We start from the raw sequence: 8776 nt of genomic DNA on the forward strand, positions 1-8776 counted from the left end.
GCCGCTGGTACGAAACAATACGCCGCTGGAAAAAAAAGCAATACGCCGCTGGTACGAACCAATACGCCGCTGGAAAAAAAGCAATACGCCGCTGGAAAAAAAGCAATACGCCGCTGGTACGAAACAATACGCCGCTGGAAAAAAAAGCAATACGCCGCTGGTACGAACCAATACGCCGCTGGAAAAAAAGCAATACGCCGCTGGAAAAAAAGCAATACGCCGCTGGTACGAACCAATACGCCGCTGGAAAAAAAAGCAATACGCCGCTGGTACGAAACAATACGCCGCTGGTAAAAAAGCAATACGCCGCTGGTACGAAGCAATACGCCGCTGGTACTTTGTAATAAGAATTACATTATAAGATAGAAAGCACTACGCCGCTGGACATAAAATCTCCATTATCCGAACGAAAGTAACACGCCGCTGGTACTTTATTTTATTATAATAATTTAATTATAAGACAGAAACCGCTGATACTTGGTTGTAAAATCTCCATTATCCGAACGAAAGTAACACGCCGCTGGTACTTTATTTTATTATAATAATTTAATTATAAGACAGAAACCGCTGGTACTTGGTTGTAAAATCTCCATTATCCGAACGAAAGCAATACGCCGTTGGTACTTGGTTATAAAATTTTCATTACAAGATAGAAAGCAATATGCCGCTGGTTATATTAATGTAATCTTATGGAAAGCATTACGCCGCTGGAACTTTGACCATTGCAATAATCGATCGGAAGCTATACACAGCAAGGAATACGAATATTATACCAAGAGATCGAAAACAATACGCTGTTCGGACGTTTTGACTAGCTGTCGCACAGTGCAGACGCGTCGACCCGTCGCTCCGCATTTCGAGCGCAATTTCAGTGGTTTTTCAGTTCAGAAAATTACAGAGAGTGTTTGGTTGTGTTGCAGGAGTCAAACTGAATGATTTGATGCATAAAGTTTAATTAAACTCCCATTAGTTTGCCGGGAAACATCGATTATTCCGATCTAGAAAGAGACAGAGACAGTCGATCCGCGTTATGTTAAATATCTCCAGGTTACCGATTCCACAAAATTATAAAAAGTATACGGCTGTGTAGCGGGGATCAAAACGAGTAATTTCATGTATAAAGTTTAAATAATCTCCCAATAGTTTGCCGGGAAACATCGATTATTCCGATCTAGAAAGAGACAGAGACAGTCGATCCGCGTTATGTTAAATATCTCCAGGTTACCGATTCCACAAAATTATAAAAAGTATACGGCTGTGTAGCGGGGATCAAAACGAGTAATTTCATGTATAAAGTTTAAATAATCTCCCAATAGTTTGCCGGGAAACATCGATAATTCCGATCTAGAAAGAGACAGAGACAGTCGATCCGCGTTATGTTAAATATCTCAAGGTTACCGATTCCACAAAATTATAAAAAGTATACGGCTGTGTAGCGGGGACCAAAACGAGTAATTTCATGTATAAAGTTTAATTAATCTCCCAATAGTTTGCCGGGAAACATCGATTATTCCGATCTAGAAAGAGACAGAGACAGTCGATCCGCGTTATGTTAAATATCTCCAGGTTACCGATTCCACAAAATTATAAAAAGTATACGGCTGTGTAGCGGGGATCAAAACGAGTAATTTCATGTATAAAGTTTAAATAATCTCCCAATAGTTTGCCGGGAAACATCGATAATTCCGATCTAGAAAGAGACAGAGACAGTCGATCCGCGTTATGTTAAATATCTCAAGGTTACCGATTCCACAAAATTATAAAAAGTATACGGCTGTGTAGCGGGGACCAAAACGAGTAATTTCATGTATAAAGTTTAATTAATCTCCCAATAGTTTGCCGGGAAACATCGATTATTCCGATCTAGAAAGAGACAGAGACAGTCGATCCGCGTTATGTTAAATATCTCCAGGTTACCGATTCCACAAAATTATAAAAAGTATACGGCTGTGTAGCGGGGATCAAAACGAGTAATTTCATGTATAAAGTTTAAATAATCTCCCAATAGTTTGCCGGGAAACATCGATAATTCCGATCTAGAAAGAGACAGAGACAGTCGATCCGCGTTATGTTAAATATCTCAAGGTTACCGATTCCACAAAATTATAAAAAGTATACGGCTGTGTAGCGGGGATCAAAACGAGTAATTTCGTGTATAAAGTTTAATTAATCTCCGAATAGTTTTCCGGGAAACATCGATAATTCCGATCTAGAAAGAGACAGAGACAGTCGATCCGCGTTATGTTAAATATTTCAAGGTTCCCGATTCCACAAAATTATAAAAAGTATACGGCTGTGTAGCGGGGACCAAAACGAGTAATTTCATGTATAAAGTTTAATTAATCTCCCAATAGTTTGCCGGGAAACATCGATTATTCCGATCTAGAAAGAGACAGAGACAGTCGATCCGCGTTATGTTAAATATCTCCAGGTTACCGATTCCACAAAATTATAAAAAGTATACGGCTGTGTAGCGGGGATCAAAACGAGTAATTTCATGTATAAAGTTTAAATAATCTCCCAATAGTTTGCCGGGAAACATCGATAATTCCGATCTAGAAAGAGACAGAGACAGTCGATCCGCGTTATGTTAAATATCTCAAGGTTACCGATTCCACAAAATTATAAAAAGTATACGGCTGTGTAGCGGGGATCAAAACGAGTAATTTCGTGTATAAAGTTTAATTAATCTCCGAATAGTTTTCCGGGAAACATCGATAATTCCGATCTAGAAAGAGACAGAGACAGTCGATCCGCGTTATGTTAAATATTTCAAGGTTCCCGATTCCACAAAATTATAAAAAGTATACGGCTGTGTAGCGGGGACCAAAACGAGTAATTTCATGTATAAAGTTTAAATAATCTCCCAATAGTTTGCCGGGAAACATCGATAATTCCGATCTAGAAAGAGACAGAGACAGTCGATCCGCGTTATGTTAAATATCTCAAGGTTACCGATTCCACAAAATTATAAAAAGTATACGGCTGTGTAGCGGGGATCAAAACGAGTAATTTCGTGTATAAAGTTTAATTAATCTCCGAATAGTTTTCCGGGAAACATCGATAATTCCGATCTAGAAAGAGACAGAGACAGTCGATCCGCGTTATGTTAAATATTTCAAGGTTCCCGATTCCACAAAATTATAAAAAGTATACGGCTGTGTAGCGGGGACCAAAACGAGTAATTTCATGTATAAAGTTTAAATAATCTCCCAATAGTTTGCCGGGAAACATCGATAATTCCGATCTAGAAAGAGACAGAGACAGTCGATCCGCGTTATGTTAAATATCTCAAGGTTACCGATTCCACAAAATTATAAAAAGTATACGGCTGTGTAGCGGGGACCAAAACGAGTAATTTCATGTATAAAGTTTAATTAATCTCCCAATAGTTTGCCGGGAAACATCGATTATTCCGATCTAGAAAGAGACAGAGACAGTCGATCCGCGTTATGTTAAATATCTCCAGGTTACCGATTCCACAAAATTATAAAAAGTATACGGCTGTGTAGCGGGGATCAAAACGAGTAATTTCATGTATAAAGTTTAAATAATCTCCCAATAGTTTGCCGGGAAACATCGATAATTCCGATCTAGAAAGAGACAGAGACAGTCGATCCGCGTTATGTTAAATATCTCAAGGTTACCGATTCCACAAAATTATAAAAAGTATACGGCTGTGTAGCGGGGATCAAAACGAGTAATTTCGTGTATAAAGTTTAATTAATCTCCGAATAGTTTTCCGGGAAACATCGATAATTCCGATCTAGAAAGAGACAGAGACAGTCGATCCGCGTTATGTTAAATATTTCAAGGTTCCCGATTCCACAAAATTATAAAAAGTATACGGCTGTGTAGCGGGGACCAAAACGAGTAATTTCATGTATAAAGTTTAATTAATCTCCCAATAGTTTGCCGGGAAACATCGATTATTCCGATCTAGAAAGAGACAGAGACAGTCGATCCGCGTTATGTTAAATATTTCAAGGTTCCCGATTCCACAAAATTATAAAAAGTATACGGCTGTGTAGCGGGGATCAAAACGAGTAATTTCGTGTATTAAGTTTAATTAATATCCCATTACTTTGCCGGGAAACATCAATACTTCGATCGCGCGAGAGAGACAGAGAAACGAACAGTCTTTTTTTCGATTTACGGCTAAAATAAATTTTTCTCATTTTATTCAATAACATATTCTTGCTTAGATAACTTTTTTACATAGGGATTAAGCATTTAGAACGATACATTGTTTAAAATAATGGCACTTTACTCTTGACATTTTACGGTTTTTTCAATTTTCTGAAAAATCCTACCATTAGATTTTTTTAAAAATACGATATTCTTGCTTAACTAACGTTTCTACATAGGGATTAAGCATTTAGAACGAAATCTAATGTCAGAAAATGGCACTTTACTCTTGACATTTTTCGGTTTTTTCAATTTTCTGGAAAATCCTATCATTAGATTTTTTTTAAAATACGATATTCTTGCTTAACTAACGTTTTTACATAGGGATTAAGCATTTAGAACGAAATCTAATGTAGGAAAATGGTACTTTACTCTTGATCGGTACGTTGGGACTTTGAAAATATTCGGGCGTTCCAATCGCTCGTCTGTTGCATCATAGCGCGTCTCGGCGCAATCGACCGATTCGCTCGACCCATTATTTTCGATTTACGGCTAAAATAAATTTTTCTCATTTTATTCAATAACATATTCTTGCTTAGATAACTTTTTTACATAAGGATTAAGCATTTAGAACGATATAATGTTTAAAATAAGGGCACTTTACTCTTGACATTTTTCGGTTTTTTCAATTTTCTGGAAAATCCTATCATTAGATTTTTTTTAAAATACGATATTCTTGCTTAACTAACGTTTCTACATAGGGATTAAGCATTTAGAACGAAATCTAATGTCAGAAAATAGCACTTTACTCTTGACATTTTTCGGTTTTTTCAATTTTCTGGAAAATCCTATCATTAGATTTGTTTAAAAATACGATATTCTTGCTTAACTAACGTTTTTACATAGGGATTAAGCATTTAGAACGAAATCTAATGTAGGAAAATGGTACTTTACTCTTGATCGGTACGTTGGGACTTTGAAAATATTCGGGCGTTCCAATCGCTCGTCTGTTGCATCATAGCGCGTCTCGGCGCAATCGACCGATTCGCTCGACCCATTATTTTCGATTTACGGCTAAAATAAATTTTTCTCATTTTATTCAATAACATATTCTTGCTTAGATAACTTTTTTACATAAGGATTAAGCATTTAGAACGATATAATGTTTAAAATAAGGGCACTTTACTCTTGACATTTTTCGGTTTTTTCAATTTTCTGGAAAATCCTATCATTAGATTTTTTTTAAAATACGATATTCTTGCTTAACTAACGTTTCTACATAGGGATTAAGCATTTAGAACGAAATCTAATGTCAGAAAATAGCACTTTACTCTTGACATTTTTCGGTTTTTTCAATTTTCTGGAAAATCCTATCATTAGATTTGTTTAAAAATACGATATTCTTGCTTAACTAACGTTTTTACATAGGGATTAAGCATTTAGAACGAAATCTAATGTAGGAAAATGGTACTTTACTCTTGATCGGTACGTTGGGACTTTGAAAATATTCGGGCGTTCCAATCGCTCGTCTGTTGCATCATAGCGCGTCTCGGCGCAATCGACCGATTCGCTCGACCCATTATTTTCGATTTACGGCTAAAATAAATTTTTCTCATTTTATTCAATAACATATTCTTGCTTAGATAACTTTTTTACATAGGGATTAAGCATTTAGAACGATATAATGTTTAAAATAAGGGCACTTTACTCTTGACATTTTACGGTTTTTTCAATTTTCTGAAAAATCCTACCATTAGATTTTTTTAAAAATACGATATTCTTGCTTAACTAACGTTTCTACATAGGGATTAAGCATTTAGAACGAAATCTAATGTCAGAAAATGGCACTTTACTCTTGACATTTTTCGGTTTTTTCAATTTTCTGGAAAATCCTATCATTAGATTTTTTTAAAAATACGATATTCTTGCTTAACTAACGTTTTTACATAGGGATTAAGCATTTAGAACGAAATCTAATGTAGGAAAATGGTACTTTATTCTTGACCGGTACGTTGGGACTTTGAAAATATTCGGGCGTTCCAATCGCTCGTCTGTTGCATCATAGCGCGTCTCGGCGCAATCGACCGATTCGCTCGACCCATTATTTTCGATTTACGGCTAAAATAAATTTTTCTCATTTTATTCAATAACATATTCTTGCTTAGATAACTTTTTTACATAGGGATTAAGCATTTAGAACGATATAATGTTTAAAATAAGGGCACTTTACTCTTGACATTTTACGGTTTTTTCAATTTTCTGAAAAATCCTATCATTAGATTTTTTTAAAAATACGATAATCTTGCATAACTAACGTTTCTACATAGGGATTAAGCATTTAGAACGAAATCTAATGTCAGAAAATGGCACTTTACTCTTGACATTTTTCGGTTTTTTCAATTTTCTGGAAAATCCTATCATTAGATTTTTTTTAAAATACGATATTCTTGCTTAACTAACGTTTTTACATAGGGATTAAGCATTTAGAACGAAATCTAATGTAGGAAAATGGTACTTTACTCTTGACCGGTACGTTGGGACTTTGAAAATATTCGGGCGTTCCAATCGCTCGTCTGTTGCATCATAGCGCGTCTCGGCGCAATCGACCGATTCGCTCGACCCATTATTTTCGATTTACGGCTAAAATAAATTTTTCTCATTTTATTCAATAACATATTCTTGCTTAGATAACTTTTTTACATAAGGATTAAGCATTTAGAACGATATAATGTTTAAAATAAGGGCACTTTACTCTTGACATTTTTCGGTTTTTTCAATTTTCTGGAAAATCCTATCATTAGATTTTTTTTAAAATACGATATTCTTGCTTAACTAACGTTTCTACATAGGGATTAAGCATTTAGAACGAAATCTAATGTCAGAAAATAGCACTTTACTCTTGACATTTTTCGGTTTTTTCAATTTTCTGGAAAATCCTATCATTAGATTTGTTTAAAAATACGATATTCTTGCTTAACTAACGTTTTTACATAGGGATTAAGCATTTAGAACGAAATCTAATGTAGGAAAATGGTACTTTACTCTTGATCGGTACGTTGGGACTTTGAAAATATTCGGGCGTTCCAATCGCTCGTCTGTTGCATCATAGCGCGTCTCGGCGCAATCGACCGATTCGCTCGACCCATTATTTTCGATTTACGGCTAAAATAAATTTTTCTCATTTTATTCAATAACATATTCTTGCTTAGATAACTTTTTTACATAAGGATTAAGCATTTAGAACGATATAATGTTTAAAATAAGGGCACTTTACTCTTGACATTTTTCGGTTTTTTCAATTTTCTGGAAAATCCTATCATTAGATTTTTTTTAAAATACGATATTCTTGCTTAACTAACGTTTCTACATAGGGATTAAGCATTTAGAACGAAATCTAATGTCAGAAAATAGCACTTTACTCTTGACATTTTTCGGTTTTTTCAATTTTCTGGAAAATCCTATCATTAGATTTGTTTAAAAATACGATATTCTTGCTTAACTAACGTTTTTACATAGGGATTAAGCATTTAGAACGAAATCTAATGTAGGAAAATGGTACTTTACTCTTGATCGGTACGTTGGGACTTTGAAAATATTCGGGCGTTCCAATCGCTCGTCTGTTGCATCATAGCGCGTCTCGGCGCAATCGACCGATTCGCTCGACCCATTATTTTCGATTTACGGCTAAAATAAATTTTTCTCATTTTATTCAATAACATATTCTTGCTTAGATAACTTTTTTACATAGGGATTAAGCATTTAGAACGATATAATGTTTAAAATAAGGGCACTTTACTCTTGACATTTTACGGTTTTTTCAATTTTCTGAAAAATCCTACCATTAGATTTTTTTAAAAATACGATATTCTTGCTTAACTAACGTTTCTACATAGGGATTAAGCATTTAGAACGAAATCTAATGTCAGAAAATGGCACTTTACTCTTGACATTTTTCGGTTTTTTCAATTTTCTGGAAAATCCTATCATTAGATTTTTTTAAAAATACGATATTCTTGCTTAACTAACGTTTTTACATAGGGATTAAGCATTTAGAACGAAATCTAATGTAGGAAAATGGTACTTTACTCTTGACCGGTACGTTGGGACTTTGAAAATATTCGGGCGTTCCAATCGCTCGTCTGTTGCATCATAGCGCGTCTCGGCGCAATCGACCGATTCGCTCGACCCATTATTTTCGATTTACGGCTAAAATAAATTTTTCTCATTTTATTCAATAACATATTCTTGCTTAGATAACTTTTTTACATAGGGATTAAGCATTTAGAACGATATAATGTTTAAAATAAGGGCACTTTACTCTTGACATTTTACGGTTTTTTCAATTTTCTGAAAAATCCTATCATTAGATTTTTTTAAAAATACGATAATCTTGCATAACTAACGTTTCTACATAGGGATTAAGCATTTAGAACGAAATCTAATGTCAGAAAATGGCACTTTACTCTTGACATTTTTCGGTTTTTTCAATTTTCTGGAAAATCCTATCATTAGATTTTTTTTAAAATACGATATTCTTGCTTAACTAACGTTTTTACATAGGGATTAAGCATTTAGAACGAAATCTAATGTAGGAAAATGGTACTTTACTCTTGACCGGTACGTTGGGACTTTGAAAATATTCGGGCGT

The sequence above is a fragment of the Megalopta genalis genome, chromosome 9 (assembly GCF_051020955.1).
Source record: "Megalopta genalis isolate 19385.01 chromosome 9, iyMegGena1_principal, whole genome shotgun sequence".
Lineage (NCBI taxonomy): Eukaryota > Metazoa > Arthropoda > Insecta > Hymenoptera > Halictidae > Megalopta > Megalopta genalis.